We start from the raw sequence: 20,891 nt of genomic DNA, 5'->3' as shown, positions 1-20,891 counted from the left end.
TACTAAATACTGTAGCTTTCCTTCAAATATTGAGCCCTGTCCCACTGGTCCTGCCCAGCAGCCACGTGGAGGTACAGGGGGACATGTGTTGGATACTTGTTCATAGAAGACCACAAATTTTGTGCCTCTTGTTACAATGAACCCAGATTCCTATTGGGTGTGTTGTAAGCAAAGGAGCCATTTCTTCAGGCCCCCTACTCTGAGCACACCTCAGACTTTTAAATGATGGCCATTCTGACCAAAGTGAGGTGGTACCCCATTATAGTTTTGATTTGCATCTCTCTAATAATTAGTGATTATGAGCACTTTTCATGTGCCTATTTGCCATCTGTATGTCTTTCTTGAAAAAATACCTGCTTAGGTCTTCTCCCCATTTTTCATCGGGATGCTTCTTTTTTTGTTTTTGAGTTGGATAAGCTGTTTATATATTCTGGAAATTAAGTCTTTGTTGGTCATATCATGTACAATTATTTTCTCCATAATTATATACTAAATTTATAATTATGTTTGTAATATATAGGACTTCCTGGTGGCTCAGTGGTAAAGAATCCACCTGCCAATGCAGGAGACAGGGGTTTGATCCCTGGGCCAAGAAGATCCCCTAGAGAAGGAAATGGCTACCCATTCCAGTCTTTTTGCCTTGGAAATCCCATGAACAGAGGAGCCTGGTGGGCTACAGTCCATGGGGTCACAAAAGAGTTGGACACGACTTAGCAACTAAACAACATGTAATCATAATTATGTATATTATACACTATTACACTTTAATTTCTAAAACTGAATTATAGTTGATGTACAATGTTATATGCTATATGTATATAATAAAACATTGATACAAAATTTTCAAAGGTTATACTCCATTTACAGTAGTTATGAAATACTGGCTATATCCCGTTATACAATATATCCTTTTAGCTTATTTATACATGACAGCTTGTAGTTCTTAATCTCCTACCCCTATATTGCCCATCCCCCCCTTAATTACACCTCACTTTTTAAATAGTCTTTAAAAATTAATTTTAGACAAAGGAGACAAGAATATACAATGGAGAAAAGACAGGCTCTTCAGCAAGTAGGATTGGGAAAGCGGGACAGTCACACGTAAATCAATGAAGTTAGAACACTCCCTCACAAACACAAACTCAAAATGGCTTAAAGACTTAAATATAAGACATGACACCATAAAACTCCTAGAAAAGAACATACGCAAAATATTCTCTGACATTTCTTAGATCAGTCTTCCAAGGCAATAGAAATAAAAGCAAAAGTAAACAAATGGGGCCTAATCAAATATACAAGCTTTTGCACAGAAAACTGTAAACAAAATGAAAAGACAACCTATGGAATGGGAGAAAATATTTGCAAATAATGTGACTGACAAGGGCTTAATTTCCAGAATACATAAACAGCTCCTACAGCTCAATATCAAAAAAACAAACAACTCAATTAATAAATGGGCAAAAGACCTAAATAGATATTTCTCCAAAGAAGATATACAGATGGCCAGTAGGCACCTGAAAAGATGCTCAGCATTGCTAAGTGTTAGAGAAATACAAATCAAAACTACAGTGAGGTAACACCTCACACCAGTTAGAATGGCCATCATCAAAAAATCTACAAATAATAAATGCTGGAGAGGATGTGGAGAAAACTGAACCCTTTTACAGTTTCGGTGGGAATGTAAACATAATGGAAAACAGTGTGGAGGTTCCTCAAAATCTAGAGTTACCATAAGATCCAGCAATCCCATTCCTGGGCATACATACCCAAACAACATTGTAATTCGAAAAGATACGTGTACCCCGTATGTTTATAACTGTGCTATTTACAATAGTGAAGACACGGAAGCAACCTAAGTGTCCATTAATAGATGAATGGATAAAGACATGGTATTACTCCTTCTAAAAATGAATGGAATAATGCCATAATCAGCAGCATGGATGGACCTAAAAATTATCATATGAAGTAGAGTAAATCAGACAGAGAAAGACAAATACTACATGATACCACTTATATGTGGAATCTTAAAAAAAATATACAATATGAACTTGTTTACAAAACAGAAACAAACTCACAGACGTAGAAAATAAACTGATGGTTACCAAAAAGGGAAGGGGGGAAAATGAGAAGTTTGGGATTAACAGATACACACAACTATATATAAAATAAAAAACAAGGGCCTACTATATAGCACAGGGACTATATTCGGTATTTTGCAATAACCTATAATGGGAAAATCTGAAAAGGGATATATAAATATACACACACATACACCTGAATCACTTTGCTGTATACCTGAAACTAACACAACATTGTAAATCAACTATACTTCAATTTTTTTAAACAGTCTTTAAAAGAATCCTGTGTATCAGTAGGAAAAGAAAAACTAAAGAGTGTAATGCTGGCAATAAGAACAGACATATAGATCAATGTAACAGAATTGAGAGTCCAGAAATAAACCTATTAATCTGTCATCAACTGACTTTCAACAATGGTGCCAAGACCACACAATGAGGAAAAACTAGTCTCAACTAAAGGTGCTAGAACAGTGAAATATGCACATATAACAGAATGAAGCTGAACTCTTACATCACACTATATACAAAAATTAACTCAAAATGAATCAAGGACATACATATAACAACTAAAACTATAAAACCCTTAGATGAGAGAAAGGGTAAATCTTTATAACGTTGGGTCACACAATAGTTTCTTAGTTCCGGCACCAAAAAGCACAAGCAATGAAAGAAAAAACAGATATATTGGACTACATCAAAATGAAAAACTTCTGTGCATCAAAGGGTACCATCAAGAGAGTAAAAAGACAACCCACATAATGGGTTTTTGCAAATATTTGCAAATCATATGTCTGATGAGGCACTCATCTCACACACTAGCAAAGTAATGCTCAAAATTCTCCAAGTGAGGCTTCAACAGTACATGAACCGAGAACTTCCAGATATTCAAGCTGGATTTAGAAAAAGGAGGAACCAGAGATCAAATTACCAACACCCATTGGATCATAGAAAAAGCAAGAGAATTCAGAAAAATATCCACTTCTACGCTAAAGACTTTGTGTGGATCACAACAACTGTGGAAAATTCTTAAAGAGATGGGAATACCAGATCACCTTACCTGCTTCCTGAGAAATCTGTATGCAGGTCAAGAAACAACAGTTAGAACCAGACATGGAACAGACTGGTTCCAAATTATGAAAGGAGTACCGTAAGGCTCTATGTTGTCACCCGGCTTATTTAGCTTATATGCAGAGTACATCATACAAAATGCTGGGCTGGATGAGGCACAAGATGGAATCAAGATTGCTGGAAGAAATATCAAAAGCCTCAGATATGCAGATGACACCACCCTAATGGCAGAAAACAAAGAGGAACTAAAGAGCCTCTTGATGAAAGTGAAAGAGGAGAGTAAAAAAGCTGGCTTAAAACTCAACAATCAAAAAGTGAAGATCATGGCATCAGGTCCTATCACTTCATGGAAAATAGATGTGGAAACAATGGAAACAGTGACAGACTTTATTTTCTTGGGCTCCAAACTCACAGCAGCTGGTGACTGCAACCATGAAATTCAAATACGCTTGTTCCTTGAAAGAAAAGCTATGACCAACCTAGACAGCATATTAAAAAGCAGAGACTTTACTTTGCCAACAAAGATCTAGTCAAAGCTATGGTTTTTCCAGTAGTCATGTATGGATATGAGAGTTAGACCATAAAGCTAAGTGCCAAAGAAGTGATGCTTTTGAACTGTGGTGTTGAAGAAGACTCTTGAGAGTCCCTTGGACTGCAAAGAGATCTAAGCAGTCCATCCTAAGGAAATCAGTCTAAAAAAAAAGGAAATCAGTCCTGAATGTTCATTGGAAGGACTGATGTTGAAGCTGAAACTCTAATACTTTGGCCACCTGATGTGAAAAACTAACTCTTTGGAAAAAACCCTGATGCTGGGAAAGATTGAAGGCAGGAGGAGAAGGGGACAAGAGAGGATAAGATGGTTGGATGGCATCACTGACTCGATAAGACATGAGTTTGAGCAAGATCCAGGAGTTGGTGATGGACAGGGAAGCCTGGCATGCTACAGTCCATGGGGTTGCAAAGAGTTAGACATGACTGAGCAACTGAACTGAACCAAACTGAAGGGTCTAGTATCCAGGATATACAAAACCACTTAGAACTCAAATAAAACAACCCAATTGAAAATGGGCAATGAGGGCTTCCCTGGTGGCTCAGTGGTAAAGAATCTGCCTGCCAATGCAGGAGACACGAGTTGGATCCCTGATCCAGAAAGATCCCACATGCTGCAAAGCAACTAAGCCTGTGTGCCACAACTATTGAGCTTGTGCTCCAGAGCCTGGGTGAACCCACATACTACAACTACTGAAGCCCATACACCCTAGAGCCTGTGCTCCACAAGAAGAAGCCACCTCAAGAGAAGCCTGAGCACCACTACTAAAGAGTAGTCCCTGTTTGCTGCAACTAGAGACAAGCTTGTGCAGCCAAAAATAAATAAAATTAACTTTTTAAAAAAACGGGCAATGAACCTGAATAGATATTTCTCCAAGGAACAAATATAAATGACCAAGAAACACATGAAAAGATGTTCAATGTCTTTAATTATTAGGGAATTGCAAATCAAAACCACAACGACATCCCAGTTCACATGTACTAGGATGACTATTCTAATCCCACCTCCCCAAGGAGAAAGGACTATTTGTCTCTTTTATTCACTGTTTTATTTCCTGAACTAGAACAGTCTCTGACACAAAGCAAGTACGTAATAAATATTTGTTAAATTAATAACAAGCTCTAGGAAATTACATTTCAGAGGAGCCTCCAGAACTAGTATCCATTTTTCTCCATTGTTGGATTTGGTTAATCATTGTAAAGAGCCAACACTGCAGCTTAAAGCTTTTTGAACATGACAATTTTCTCTTTCTTTCTTCTTTTTTTTTTTTTTTTTTTTTGGTGTCTAACTATACTACTTCTTTTAAAAAATGAAAAATAACAAGTATGGGTGAGGATGTGGGAAAATTAGAACTTTAATATGATGTTGGTGAAAATATAAAATGCAACAACTCCTGTGAACAACAGTTTGACAGTTCCTCAATAAGTTAAATGCATAATTACAGTATGATCTTCCTGCTTCACTCATGGGAATATAATAAATGAAAACAGATGTTAAAACAGAACTTGTGGGAGTTCCCTGGTAGTCTATTGGTTAGGATTCAGCACTTTCACTGCCATGGTCCAGGTTCAATCCCTGGTTGGGGAATTGAGATCCTACAAGCCATGCAGTGCAGCCAAAAAACAAAACTTGAGTAGTAATGTCCTAAAAAGAATATATTAAACACACACATAATTTGGACATGAATATTAACAGCAGCACTATTCACAATAACCAAAAGGTGGAAACCACCAAAATGTCCATCAACTGCTGAATGGATTAACAAAATGTGATATATCCACACAATGGAATGTCATTTGGCCATAAAAAAGAACAAAGTACTGATATACAGAACAATATGGATAAACTAAATGAGAGAAGTCAGATATCAAAGGACACATTGCATGACTCCATTTATATGAAATATCAATAATAGGCAAATCCACAGAAACAGAAAGCAAATTCGTAGTTACTAGGAACTAGAGGGATCATGAATCAGGAAGTGAGTGCTTAATTGAAAACAGGGTCTCATTTTGAAGTGATGAAAATGTTCTAGAACTAGATGGTGGTGATGGTTATACCATATTGTGAATATATTATGCCACTGAAGTATATATATACTTTAAAATGGTTTATATGGTGAATTTTATATTTTTGAATAAAAAAATCAATTTTATTTCTATATATAATTAATGAACAATGATAAAATGAAAATTTTAAAATAATTCAACTTATAGTAGCATCCAAAAAATTAAATTCATAACAAAAAACTTAACAAATATGTACAAAATCTATACATTGAAAACAATAAAGCACTGCTGAGAGAAAGTAGAAGCAGTAAACTTCTCTTGCTCAGAGGGAAAGTAAAAAAGAATTTTAAAAGAAACATATATTAAGGCCTGCATTTTGGCATAAAAGATGTCTTACAAATAGTTTTAATTGAGAGAACTTGAATACTTTTTCTAGTTAAAAATAATAAAATTTTATACATATCAGTTCAGTTCAGTCGCTCAGTCGTGTCCAACTCTTTGTGACCCCAGCACACCAGGCCTCCCTGTCCATCACCAACTCCCAGAGTTTACTCAAACTCATGCCCATTGGGTCAGTGATGCCATCCAGCCATCTCATCCTCTGTTGTCCCCTTCTCCTCCTGACCGCAATCCCTCACAGCATCAGGGAGTCTTCCAATGAGTCAACTCTTCGCATGAGGTGGCCAAAGGACTGGAGTTTCAGCTTCAGCATCAGTCCTTCCAATGAACACCCAGGACTGATCTCCTTCAGGATGGACTGGTTGCATCTCCTTGTAGTCCAAGGGACTCTCAAGAGTCTTCTCCAACACCACAGCTCAAAAGCATTAATTTTTTGGTGCTCAGTTTTCTTCACAGTCCAGCTCTCACATCCATACATGACCACTGGAAAAACCATAGCCTTGACTAGACAACCTTTGTTGGCAAATTAATGTCTCTGCTTTTTAATATGCTATCTGCTGCTGCTGCTGCTGCTAAGTCACTTCAGTCGTGTCCAATTCTGTGCGACCCTAGGTTGGTGATACTTTCCTTCCAAAGAGTAAGCGTCTTTTAATTTCATGGCTGCAATCACCATCTGCAGTGATTTTGGAGCCCCAAAAAATAAAGTCTGACACTGTTTCCACTGTTTCCCCATCTATTTCCCATGAAGTGATGGGATCAGATGCCATGATCTTAGTTTTCTGAATGTTAAGCTTTAAGCCAACTTTTCCACTCTCCTCTTTCACTTTCATCAAGAGGCTTTTTAGTTCCTCTTCACTTTCTGCCATAAGGGTGGTGTCATCTGCATATCTGAGGTTATTGATATTGCTCCCAGAAATCTTGATTCCAGCTTATGCTTCTTCCAGCCCAGCGTTTCTCATGATGTACTCTGCAAATAAGTTAAATAAGCAGGGTGACAATATAAAGCCTTGACGTACTCCTTTTCCTATTTGGAACCAGTCTGTTGTTCCATGCCCGGTTTTACCTGATGCTTCCTGACTTGCGTACAGATTTCTCAAGAGGCAGGTCAGGTGGTCTGGTATTCCCATCTCTTTCCGAATTTTCCACAGTTTATTGTGATCCACACAGTCGAAGGCTTTGGCATGGTCAATAAAGCAGAAATAGATGTTTTTCTGGAACTCTCTTGCTTTTTCGATCATCCAGTGGATGTTGGCAATTTGATCTCTGGTTCCTCTGCCTTTTCTAAAACCAGCTTGAACATCTGGAAGTTCATGGTTCATGTATTGCTGAAACCTGGCTTGGAGAATTTTGAGCATTACTTTACTAGCGTGTAAGATGAGTGCAATTGTGCGGTAGCTTGAGCATTCTTTGGGATTGCCTTTCTTTGGGATTGGAATGAAAACTGACCTTTTCCAGTCCTGTGGCCATGCTGAGTCTTCCAAATTTGTTGGCATATTGAGGGTAGCACTTTCACAGCACCATCTTTCAGGATTTGAAATAGCTCAAGTGGAATTCTATCATATCCACTAGCTTTGTTAGTAGGAGTCAGTAAAAAAATTTTTTTCCATTGGGTTACGTATGACACATTAGTAAAGGGTAAACAAAAACTCCATCATGAGAAAAAATACCTTTGGTCACCTTTCTGTCACTCTGACCCTGTTAACCCAAGAAAGATGGAATGGCAGCAGTGTTACTAAGCAATACTGCTTAAAGTAAAACTGACCCTTTGTTGGCATCTGGACTGGAAGGCTCCTGGTGAGAAGCCACAGCTTTGGGCTTCCCTAAATGCAGTATAATCATTCCATTCTCTGCAAAACCTTGGAAGTTAAGGCCTTGCTCATGGGCTAAGAAACATGAAATTACCAAGCCATGATAACTTGCAACCATTGGCATGAGCTTTTTTTTTTCCTTCTTCTTTACACCTGGGCTGTCACTTAGGGAAGCAGAGAAAGCCTCAGGAATGCTGTGAGGATCCTTACTGACCACACTTCTGATGCTGTTCTCATCACATGCAGTGTTTATTGTCATAGCTGAGAGCTTTTAAGTTTAAATGTCAATCTGATCCCCAGATCAACAGCAGTCATAAAGCCACTTCATGACCTAATGAATTTAGTTTAGAAAGCAGATATTGAAAGTTCAAGAAACCACACAAGTAAGGCAAACTCACCTCTTAAAAAGTTAGAAGAATATGCAACATTATAGAGGAGAGAACTCAGAAAAATAGGATTTTAATGAGGTCTTTGTATTTTAAAGTGTTCTACTAAAAACTAGACCAAATTAATGACTCTTGATATTATGCAAATTATTTAAAAGCATATAGATCACTAATTACTTAAGTCTAAAAGGAAAGCATCATTACACTGCAGGCCTTATTTATTGTCACATTTAAGCATCCGCCCAGGTGGCGGGGACAGTTTGGGGGGTCCACCGTACACATCTGAAATGGAAACAAAGCAACCCTGACTGGCAGGAGGGGGATTTGGGAGCCAGGAGCCCTGACTTGGGAGTTTGCATATCAGGCACTCTCGTCGGGGCAGCAGGGCGCTGAGGGACCGTTCTCGTCCACTTGGGCCGCTGCCCCACACTCCTGCCGCTGTCACCGGAGCCGGACAGGCTCCTCGAGGAGGCTCCGGACAGGTCGCCCCGTCGGCTCAGGATAAACCCACGCCCCCTCTCACGCAGCCCAGCCACAGGGCAAGACATTCGCCCCTCTGACAGCCGCTAGGTGGACACCGGCCGGGCTGCGGCTCCGGGCGCTTCCCCGGCAACCCCTCGGCTCGGCCGGGCCGGTTCGGGGCTCCAGCGGTGGCCACAGAGCCCGAGGGCTGGCCCACTCGCTCGGCCGCCGGGACGAGGCGGCCTCTCCACAGCCAACGGCCACGGGCAACGGCCGCCTGCCCGCGCGCACCCGCTCCGCTGGCCCGCGTGTTCGGTGCCCGGCTCCCGGCGCCCACCTGTTGGTCACACTCGGGGCAAGATTTGGTGGCCATCTTCACTTTCTTGGCTCAAGTTGCAGACAAGCTTTTTTCTGAAGGCAGCCGCGGCAGCAGCGGCTCGGGCTCCGCCCCTCGTACCTCGGCCGCCCAGCCTCAGCCCGCCAGGCCCAAGCTAGCCAGACCCAGGCTCTGACGGGTGAGAGCGGGCGCGCTCGCTCAGAGCCCGCGGGCCGAGGGGGCGAGGCGCGACGTGCGCCGGCTCTGAGGGTCTGCGGAACACCCCCATTCACACGGATCAGCTTCTCACAAGATTGCTTGGCCTGGATCTTCTGGCGCAACAATGGGTTCGTCCCCTCTAGGCCGGCATGGGGACGTGGCTTGCCGCGACTCCGCAGTGAAGGGCGTCGGGCTCGACCAATGAATGGGTCGTGGTATTGAGCACAGATAGGATCATGGTGCTGAGCATGCCGCCTCTCTGAGAGGAAGAAGAGAGAGTGAAAAGCAGGTGGAGAGTGAGTTGCTTAGCACAGATCCTCGTGTTTGATAAACTTCAGTTTCGCAAGTCTAATCATTGAGGAATTGGAGTAGAGATGTCATTAACGCCCTGGACCCAGCGTTGGTGATTAAAAATTCATTCGTTTAACGATATGATAGGGCCTAAGGCCCTAGTGGGCAAATTTGAATAATATGCAATTTGTCTGCCCTCCAAAACCGTCTAGCTGTTTAGATCTGTTACTACTTAAGAGTCCACAATGAAAGACCAGTTTGTTTTAAATTCATCATGTATTTTTAAGAAAAAAAAATTACTCGTAAAATGAAGTGAAAAATATATATACAAAATACAAGTTTATTTTTAAATGTGGAATTCGACAGCCATAAAATTACACTTAAAAAAATTACATTTCAACAATCGGAGCAAACATAACAAAGAAAATAATTTAAGAAAGTAAACTTTAAGAAGCAAAAAGACTGTAGAACCAAGCTGATTCGAACCAAGCTGGTGCACGATCAAAATGACTGAAAAGGCCCCAGAACCACACGTGGAGGAGGATGACGATGAGCTGGATGGCAAGCTCAACTACAAGCCCCTCCCCCCCCCACAGAAATCCCTGAAGGAGCTGCAGGAGATGGACAAAGATGATGAAAGTCTAACTAAGTACAAGAAAACGCTCCTGGGGGACGGTCCTGTGGTAGCAGACCCAACAGCCCCCAACATCACAGGTTACCCGCCTGACCCTCCTTTGTGAAAGTGCCCCAGGACCAATCACCATGGACCTTAATGGGGATCTGGAAGCCCTTAAAAAAGAAAACTTTGTCCTAAAGGAAGGTGTTGAATATAGAGTAAAAATTAACTTCAAAGTGAACAAGGATATTGTGTCAGGACTGAAGTATGTTCAACACACCTATCGGACGGGGGTAAAAGTGGATAAAGCAACGTTCATGGTGGGCAGCTATGGGCCTCGGCCAGAGGAATATGAGTTTCTGACTCCAGTTGAGGAGGCCCCCAAGGGCACGCTGGCCCGAGGCACTTACCACAACAAGTCCTTCTTCACCGACGACAACAAGCATGACCACCTCACCTGGGAGTGGAACCTGTCCATTAAGAAGGACTGGACAGAATGAGCGCCTCTGCCCTTCGCTCTGCCTATCTCTGCCACCCAGAAGAGCCCTTGGTCCCTCCTCCCTGGTCACAGTTGGGCCCCTTCCCCAGCACCCTCCACCATCTCTTAGCACTGCACCCTCTCCCACACAGTGTCTCCCAGTGATACCCGAACAAGATGCTTAAAATCCGGGCCTTCATCCTGCCCTCCTGATCATGGCCAAGATCTCCCAAGTTCTCTGTCCCATAGACAATCATTTAATATTCCCTCTTTTATTCCCATTTGAGCAACTGGAGATCAGAAGATGGGCAAACTAGCACAGTCCTTCTGCCTCAGGTCCTTGTCTCTCCCTCCCACCCCTGGATTCTCCTGTGGTTACTGCTGGTTCAGTGAAGGTCCCTCATCACGTTCCCTGCCAACTGGGGTTTTCCTTTTCTGGGAGACACTGTAAACAGCACAAGAGAACAAGAATAAAGCAGTTATAAGAGCTGACTGAGAAAAAAAAAAAGTAAACTTTATTCTGACAAAATTTGCCAATGAGCATTTATTACAATGGCTATTGCACTGATATCTGTTCTACAATTTTAAGGAAAGCAAAAGCATTAGTGAAATTTCTATTTTACATGTTAATACCTGTAAGCACACTTTGAATGAAGACAATGTATATAAATATTTAAAGTTTTCAATGTGACAAATAAGGTTGCTTCTTGTTTAGTCATTTACCTAAATGAGTTTGGATTGATAAAAGCACCACTTGTAGAGAAAAATTTATATCGAAACTGTCTCTGGGTTCTCGTGACAGGAAAACTATCTTAAACTATTAAACTATGTTATTGGTGATGGAAGAATAGATTTTAAAGCAGTTTTAGTAAATTCATGATTCATTCTTACCCTTTATCCAAAATGATCTGATGATGTAGTTTCATAATTCATATTCGGAGGAGGAGGGGTCCCCTCAGAAAGAAGCACGAGGCTTTAGAGGGGATGAAGGGAGAGAGATTTGGACCCCAAATTTTCTCCCTGTTCTTTGGCTTCTGTGTGGTCCCAGACGATATGCCTCATCCAGCCTCAAAGCTGCTGACGGGCAGCTGGAAATGACACAGGAGCCGCAAAAGAAGCCTGACCCCTGCTGTTCAGGAAGGCGTTCAACGATCACATGCTGATGGTGGGACGGAACAGGGAGAGGGGCTGGGGTCAGCCCCAAATCCAGCCCTTCCAAAACCTCACTCTGCTCTCGGCCAGCTCGGCTCTCCACCACTCCCTGCAGCTCTTCGAAGACCTGAAGGCGTTCAAACGCGCGGAACCAGCGCATGCGCCTCTTCCGACTTTGGCTCAACATGGAACTCAGGCTGCCTTCAGCCCTGCGCCTCTGCCTGCAGTTTTGACAAAGCTGAGTTGTTGGAGTGCATCCGCCGACTGGTGGAAGAAGACAAGGACTGGGTCCTGAGGGCGTGGGCTCCAGCCTCTATGTGAGGCCGGTGGTAATCCGGAAGGAACCCTCGCTAGGTGTCTGCAATCTTCCCTGGATATGCCTTGAGCCCTGTCTCCCTCCTGACGGATCCATCCTTCATCTGAGCCTGGGTAGGTGGGATCAGCGACTGAAAGCTGAGGGAAAATTAAGCGCCCACCGCGTTCGTGCAGCAGGAGGCACAAAAGAAGGGCTGCGATCAGGTCCTCTGGCTCTACGGGCCTGACCTCCAATTCATCAAGGTGGACACTATGAACATCTTCGTCTTCTGGACCCACGACGATGGGGCGCTGGAACTGGTGACTCCGACACTGGACCATGTCATCCTGCCTTGACTAGTCCGACAGAGTCTGCTGGACCTGGCTCTGACCTGGGGTGAGTTCCAGATGGTGGAGTGTAAGATCACCATGAACGTGTTCCTGCGGGCGCTAGAGGAGTCTATGCTTCAGGAACTGCTTGTCAGGTCTGCCATGAGCATCAAATCCTGTACCAAGGCAAGCATTTCCACATTCCCACTAAGGAAAATGGGGCTGAGCTTATCCTCTACTTGCACAAGGAGCTGAAGGCGATCCAGTACAGATCAAAAGCCCACAAAAGGATGCTCGGAGTGCAATGCTGCAGGCTATGCCAGACCACTCACTCCAGGGACCACCCACCTGTAGCATCCACCCCGGTTGGACCTTCACCTCCATACCAATGACTCACCTGAAGTGATATGAAATAAAATACGGAGGAACTTGGGTCTCTGGTGTGCCCACAGTACACTCCCAAAGTCATAAGGGCCTGACCCAGGCATCTTGGCCTCTGGCCCTGCCACTCAGGCCTTGGGGATCTGTACTGCCCTCTGCTCCGTATTGTGTGGTCAAGGACTGTGGGGTCAAGATGTTTAGGAAACACTTTGACCCCAAATCTGCATCTCTGTTTTCAGGCTGGATCTCCCCAGGGCTGCCATTGATTTTTTTCCTTTAGCTGCAATTTTGAAAAAAAAAAAAAAAAAATGCCAAGGAACAAGAAAAGAAATTCATATTCAATCTTAATGAGTAGCTAGAGCTAACAATTTATCCAAGAGTAATGGTTAGAATTTAAAATGTCTTTCAAAGAAATAAATTGATTCCAGATCCATGATTTTCCTGTATGGGGATCTTCTTTTGAGGGAAAGTGCAATTCGAACTGTTCTATAATATTTGTATAATATTTAATTATAATTTTTCACATGTGCAATGTCAAGCTCATGGTCTCTTTCACTGATAATTTTTGTTAGAATATGAAATAACAATACATGAAACTGTTCTTCCAACTTTCTAACTTAAATTTTTGTTCTTCAGTCTTAACTGCCGTACTTGCATTCCTTCCTTCCAGTGATACATTAAAATCCAAAAAGCTTCCCTGGTGGCTCAGATAGTAAAGAATCTGAGACCTGGGTTTGATCCCTGGGTCAGGTAGATCCCCTGGAGAAGGGAAGGACTACCCACTCCAGTATTCTTGCCTGGAGAATTCCATGGACAAAGGAGCCATGGGGTCACAAAGAGTTGGACACAACTAAGCTACTACCACTTGCACTTCACTACTTTCATCCTTCACAAAATACTAGCAAACCAAATTTAGCAACATATGAAAGGTTTATATGTCATGACCCAAATGAGATTTATTCTCAGAATTCAGGGATGTTCAACATACAAAAACCATTCAATGGAGTAAATCACAGGGGCGTGAGCAACAAAATGGTGGAATAGGAGTTTTCTACCATCCTCCCTTCAAAGAACACTAGTTTTGACAACACACACAAGTGAAGGTATCTTTGTGAAAGTCCAGGAGTCCAGTGAAGAAGTTCTAGCACATCCTTGGAGCAAAATGCAAATCCAAGACTGGACACATTAAAGAGGACCAAAAAAGCAGTTTTACATTACTTGTCATTCCTCCCTTGGTGTAGCACATCTCAGAGCAAAAGAGACCTCCTAGGACTGGAATTTCTTTCACAGCGGCAAGTGAGAGCATGTGAGTGAGTGCCCACTTTTTCCCCCAGCTGTGCAGGACACTGTCAAAGAGGCCCAGTTCTTCCTTACCCTATCCAGAATACGAGGTAAGTTACACAGCTAAGAGTGAGGAGAGGCTGGGAGCACAGTAGGCAGTGCTTGGAATGCATCAAAGAGATGTGAATTCTTCTAACTGTTTTGCAGACTCCGTTAGAGGATCACCCACAAACCTCTGAAGAGGCCTTATCAGCAGGTCCCCCCAACTGGCCCAAAGGCATTCCCAACACTCTCCACACCTCACCCACACAGTCTTCTGCCTTGCAGCCAGCATCCTGTGTGCGCCCCTGAGGTGGCAAGTACAAGCATTGGCAGAAAGCTTGTGAGCACATGGCCCAACTCTGCAAAACCATGAGAAAGCAAACTCCAACATTTCCTGATAGCTCAGTTGGTAAAGAATCCACCTGCCGTGCAGGAGATCCCAGTTTGATTCCTGGGTTGGGAAGATCCCCTGGAGAAAAGAAAGGCTGCCCACTCCAGTATTCTGGCCTAGAGAATTCCATGGACTATACAGGTCACAAAAAGTCATGAGTGACTGAGCGATTTCCACTTTCTTAGGAAGAGTAAAATTGATTCTGTCAGTACAAGGTCTAGACTGAATGATGAAGAAATTAAAAATCTGAACAAACCAGTAACAAGCATGAAGACTGAATTAGTAATTTTAAAATCTTCCCAAACAGAAAAGCTTAGGACAAGATGGTTTCATTAGTGAATTCTACCATTTAAAGAATTAATTCCAGTCATTCTCAAATTCTTGCAAAAAACTGAAGGCAAAGGAATACTTCTAAACTTATTTTATAAGGCCAATTACCCTGACATCAAAACATGAAAGGAAAACTAGAAAATAACAGTACAATATCCCTGAAAAACATAGATGTAAAAATCCTCAGCAAAATATGAGAAATATGAATTCAACAGCAGAGTAAAAAGATTATATGGTGATGATCAAGTGGAATTTAACCCTGAGATTCAACATATACAAATCAATAATGCTAATACACCACTTTAACAGATTCAAGGACGAAAATCATATGATCATCTCAGATGAAGAAAAGGCATTTGCCAAAATTTATCATTCTTTCATGATAAACTCTCAACAAATTAGGTATAATAATAATAAAGGCCGCATATGATAAACCCATAGCTAATAACTTTGTTGCTATTATTGTTGAACCGCTCAGCTGTGTCTGACTCTTTGTGACCCCGTGGACTGCAGCACACCAGGCTTCCCTGTCCTTCACTAGCTCCTGGAGTTTACTCAAGCTCATGTCCATTGAGTCAGTGATGCCATGTGACCATCTAATCCTCTGTTGTCCCCTTCTCCTGCCTTCAATCTTTCCCAGCATCAGGGTCTTTTCCAATGAGTCAGCTGTTGCATCAGATGGCCAAAGTATTGGAGCTTTAGCTACAGCATCAGTCTTTCCAATGAGTATTCAGGGTTAATTTCCTTTAAGGATTGACTGGTTTGATATCCTCATTGTCCAAGGGACTCTCAAGAGTCTTCTCTAGCACCACAGTTTGAAAGCATCTATATTTCTGTGCTCAGCCTTTTTTATGGTCCAACTCTCACATTCGTACATGACTACTGGAAAAACTATAACTTGACTATATGGACTTTTGTCATTGCTCTTTCCCCTGGGTCCTGGTGCACACAAGGTTTTGTTTGTGTCCTCCAAAAGTCTCTGTTTTCACCAATCCTGTGGAAGTTCTCTAACCAAATCCCATTGACCTTAAAAACTGGGGATTCCCAGCCCTTTGCCTTAGTTTGGGAAGTCTAATGTGGGGCCTAGAACCTTCACAACCATGCGAGATTTTCTTTGGTATAATTGTTCTCCAGTTTGTGGGTCACCCACCCAGTGGCTCTATGGTAGGACTAATGGTGACCTCGTCCAAGAGGACTTAGGCCACCACTCCACACATCCCAAGACTACTGCTGCCAGTGCCCATCCCTATAGCAGGCCACTGCTGACCCATGCCACCGTGGGAAATCCTCAAAGACTCACAAGCAGGTCTGGTTTAGTCTCTTTTGGGGGTCACTAATCCTTTTCCCTGGGTACTGGTGCACACAAGTTTTTATCTGTCCCCAATGAGAGTCTCTGGCAAGTATCAGGTTTGATTTTGATGTGATTGCAGCCCTCCTACCATCTTGTTGTGGCTTCTCCTCTGTCCTTAGACATGGGGTATCTTTTTTTGATGGGTTCCCTTGTCTTGGCCTGATCTTAGGGGAAAGATCAGGCCAAGACAAGGGTGCCCACTCTCACCACTTCTATTCAACATGGTACTGGAAGTCCTAACCAGAGCAATTAAATGAGAAAAAGATATATAGCCTACGTAAGTGGAAATTATTTTTGGAAAATTCTTAAAGGGATGGGAATACCAGACCACCTTACTTGCTTCCTGAGAAACCTGTATGAAGGTCAAGAAACAGCAGCTGGAACTGGACACAGAACAATAGACTGGTTCAAAATTGAGAAAGGAGAACATCAAGGCTCTATATTTCCACCCTGCTTATTTAACTTATATGAACGTTATATAAGTTAACATGTATAATATAAACTTATATAAGTTATGTAACATCATGCAAAATGCCAGGCTGAATGAAGCACAAGCTGGAATCATGACACCAGGAGAAATGTCAACAGCCTCAGATATGCAGATGACACCACCCTAATGGCAGAAAGCGAAGAGGAACTAAAGAGCCTCTTGATGAAGGTGAGAGGAGAGTGAAAAGGCTGGCTGAAAATGCAACATTCAAAAAATGAAGATCATGGCATGTGGCCCCATCACTTCATGGCAAATAGATGGGGAAACAATGGAGACAGTGACAGACTTTATTTTCTTGGGCTCTGAAATCACTGCAAACGGTGACTGCAGTCATGATATTAAAAGAAAGCTCCTTGAAAGAAAAACTTTGACAAACCTAGGCAGCTCATTAAAAAGCAGAGGCATCACTTTGCCAACAAAGGTCCTTATAGTCAAAGCTACGGTTTTTCCAGTAGTCATGTAAGGATGTGAGATTTGGGCCACAAAGAAGGCTGAGCACCAAAGAATTGATGCTTTCGAACTGTGGTGTTGGAGAAAACTCTTGAGAGTCCCTTGGACGGTAAGGAGTTCAAATCAATCAATCCCAAAGGAAATCAACCCTGAATATTCATTGGAAAGACTGATGCTGTAGCTGAAACTCCAATACTTTGGCCACCTGATGTGAAGAACTGACTCATTGGAAAAGACCCTGATGCTGGGAAAGATTGAAGGCAGGAGGAGAAAGGGATGACAGAGGATAAGATGGTTGGACGGCATCACCAACTCCATGGACATGCATTCGAGCAAACTCCAGGAGACAGTGAAAGACAGGGAAGCTTGGCATGCTGCAGTCCATGGGGTCACAAAGAGTTGGACATGACTGAGTGACTAAACAACAAAAGCAAATAGTAAAGGAAGAAGAAAATTTGTCTCTGTTTGCAGATGACACGATCTTTTATAGCTAGAACTACAACAACAAAAGTCATTAGAACTAGTAAATTAATTCAATAAAGTTACAGGACAAAAAAATTCAATATGCAAAAAATCAATTGCAGGGGACTTCCCTGGCCATCCAGTGGCTCTGTGCTCCCAATGCAGGGGTCCCAGGTTCTATCTCTATCCAGGGAACTAGATCCCACATGCTACCACAAATATCGAAGATCCCACGTGCCACAACTAAGACCCAGCATAACCAAATAAATTAATTAAATAAATAAATATTTTAAAAAATCAGTTGTATTTTTAAACACAAACAATGAACTACAGGAAAGATAAGAAAGCAGCCCCACTGACAGTAGCATCAAAAGTAATAGAATATTTAGGAATAATTTTACCCAAAGAGGTGAAATATCTCTACATTAAAAATTATAAGTGAAAGTGTTAGTTGCTTATTTGTATCTCACTTTTTGCAGTCACACCATAGACTGTTTCCCACCAGACTCCTCTGTCCATGGAATTCTCCAGGTAAGAATATTAGGATGGGTAGCCGTTACCTTCTCCAGGGGATCTTCCCGACCCAAGGATCAAACCCAGGTCTCTTGTATTGCAAGCAGATATTTTACTACTTGATATAAAAATTATAGGTGTTTCCTGGTGGTACAGTGGATAACAATCTGCTTGCCAAAAATTCACATGCAACCACAAAAGATGTTGAATGGCCAGATGAACCCAGAAAAAGAAGGAAGCTGGTGACACTGGGGAAAGGGGAGAGGCAGATGCAGATGAGAGACAGCATTGGTGGGTGACTCCATGGACCCCTTTCCCAGGGAGGGAATGAAGGGCCAGGAGATGGTGGTTGTATGTGCATGCCACCATACTAATCCATGCCTGGGTCCTCCACCATCACTGGCACAAGTGTGGGCCAGGGGCCTGGTCGTCATTGGCTCTTGCTCTCTTCCTTTCCACAGTGCAGGTCAACCAGCAGTCCTGGCAGGCTTGGGCTGAATGTCCCAGCAGACTGGCTAAAAGGTTACAAAACAAGACACATATATATGCTATCTATAAGAGACCCACATCAGATCTAGAGACACATACAGTCTGAAAGCAAGGTAATGGAAAAGAAGTATTTCATGCATATGGAAATCAAAAGAAAGCTAGAGTAGCAGTACTCATTTAAGACAAAATAGACTTTTTAAAATAAAGACTATTACAAGAGACAAAGAAGGACATTACACAATAATCAAGGGAACAATCCTAGAAGAATATATAACAATTGTAAATGTATATGTATTCAACATAGGAGAACCTCAATATATAAGTCAAATACTAAGAGCTTAAAGGGAGAAATGGACAGTAACACTATAATAGTGGAGAACTTTAGCACCCTACTTCATGAATGAACAGATCATCCAGACATAAAACCAATAAGTAAACAAAGGCACGAAATGACAAATCAGATCAGGTGGACTTAATGGATATTTATAGAGCATTCCATCCAAAAGCAGCAGAATGCATATTCTTCTCAAGTACACATGGAACATTCTCCAGAATTGACCATATCCTGGGCTGAAAAGTGAGCCTCAGTGAACTTAAGAAAATTGAAATAAAATCAAGTATTTTTTCCAACCTCAATTTTTATGAGATTAGAAATCAACTATAAGGACTTCCCTGATGATGCATTGGATAAGAGTCTGCCTGCCAATGCAGGGGACATGGGTCGATCCCTGGTCTGGGAAGATTTCACATGCTGCAGAGCAACTAAGCCTGTGATTCACAACTGTTGAGCCTGAACTCCAGTCTGTGAGTTGCAACTACTGAGTCATCCTAAGGCCCACTTGACTTTGCATTCTAAAATGTCTGGCTCTAGGCTGGTGATCACACCCTTGTGATTATCTGGGTCATGAAGATCTTTTTTTGTATAGTTCTTCTGTGTATTCTTGCCACCTTTTCTTAATATCTTCTGCTTCTGTTAGGTCCATACAGTTTCTGTCCTTTATTGTGTCCATATTTGCATTAAATGTTCCCTTGGTATCTCTAATTTTCTTCAAGAGATCTCTAGGCTTTCCCATTCTATTGTTTTCCTCTATACACAGAAGAACTATAGAAGCTATACAAAAAAGATCTTCATGACCCAAATAATCATGAGGGTGTGATCACCAACCTAGAGCCAGACATTTTAGAATGCAAAGTCAAGTGGGACTTAGGAAGCACCACTACAAACAAAGTTAGTGGAAGTGATAGAATTTCAATTGAGCTATTTCAAATCCTAAAAGATGATGCTGTGAAAGTGCTGCACCCAATATGCCAGCAAATTTGCAAAACTCAGCAGTGGCCATGGGACTGAAAAAGGTCAGTTTCATTCCAATCCCAAAGAAAGACAATGCCAAAGAATGCTCAAACTACTGCACAACAGCACTATCTCACATGCTAGTAAAGTAATGCTCAAAATTCTCCAAGCCAGGCTTCAACTATACATGAACCATTAGCTTCCAGATGTTCAAGCTGGATTTAGAAAAGGCAGAGGAACCAGAGGTCAAATTGCCAACATCTGTTGGATCATTAAAAAAGCAAGAGAGTTCCAGAAAACCATCTACTTCTGCTTTATTGACGATGCCAAAGCCTTTGAATGTGTGGACCACAACAAACTCTGGGAAATTCTTAATGAGATGGGAATACCAAACCACCTGACCTGCCTCTTGAGAAATTTGTATGCAGGTCAGGAAGCAACAGTTAGAACTGGACATGGAACAACACACTGGTTCCAAATAGGGAAAGGAGTACGTCAAGACTGTATATTGTCACCCTGCTTATTTAACTTATATGCAGAGTACATCATGAGAAACACTGGGCTGGATGAAGCACAGACTGGAACCAAGATTGCCAGGAGAAATATCAATAACCTCAGATTATACAAATGACACCACCCTTATGGCAGAAAGCGAAGAACTAAAGAGCCTCTTGATGAAAGTGAAAGAGGAGAGTGAAAAAGTTGGCTTAAAGCTCAACATTCAGAAAATTAAGATCATGACATCTGGTCCCATCACTTCATGGGAAGTAGATGGGGAAACAGTGGAAACAGTGTCAGACTTTATTTTATTGGGCTCCAAGATCACTGCAGATGATGACTGCAGTCATGAAATTAAAAGATGCTTGCTCCTTGGAAAAAGAGCTATGACCAACCTAGACAGTATATTAAAAAGCAGAGACATTACTTTGCCAACAAAGGTCTGTCTAGTCAAAGCTATGGTTTT

At 42.0% G+C, this 20,891-nt stretch overlaps 1 non-coding gene and 2 pseudogenes across 2 annotated transcripts; 2 read left to right on the top strand and 1 right to left on the bottom strand.

Annotated features, from left to right (window-relative positions):
• Positions 1 to 83: 83 nt before the first annotated feature.
• Positions 84 to 212, bottom strand: LOC122421851. Its single transcript, XR_006263659.1, has one exon. It is a non-coding gene; the product is annotated as a small nucleolar RNA SNORA11 (small nucleolar RNA).
• Positions 213 to 10,041: 9,829 nt separating this feature from the next.
• Positions 10,042 to 11,172, top strand: LOC122420768 (annotated as a pseudogene). Its single transcript, XR_006263369.1, has one exon. The product of XR_006263369.1 is annotated as a rho GDP-dissociation inhibitor 2-like (transcript).
• A 530-nt stretch (positions 11,173 to 11,702) lies between these two features.
• LOC122421321 lies at positions 11,703 to 12,848 on the top strand (annotated as a pseudogene).
• The last annotated feature ends 8,043 nt before the right edge of the window (positions 12,849 to 20,891 follow it).

The sequence above is a fragment of the Cervus canadensis genome, chromosome 18 (genome assembly GCF_019320065.1).
Source record: "Cervus canadensis isolate Bull #8, Minnesota chromosome 18, ASM1932006v1, whole genome shotgun sequence".
Taxonomy (NCBI): domain Eukaryota; kingdom Metazoa; phylum Chordata; class Mammalia; order Artiodactyla; family Cervidae; genus Cervus; species Cervus canadensis.
Note: the sequence above shows the minus strand (reverse complement) of the source record. Positions and strands in the feature narration are given on the sequence as shown.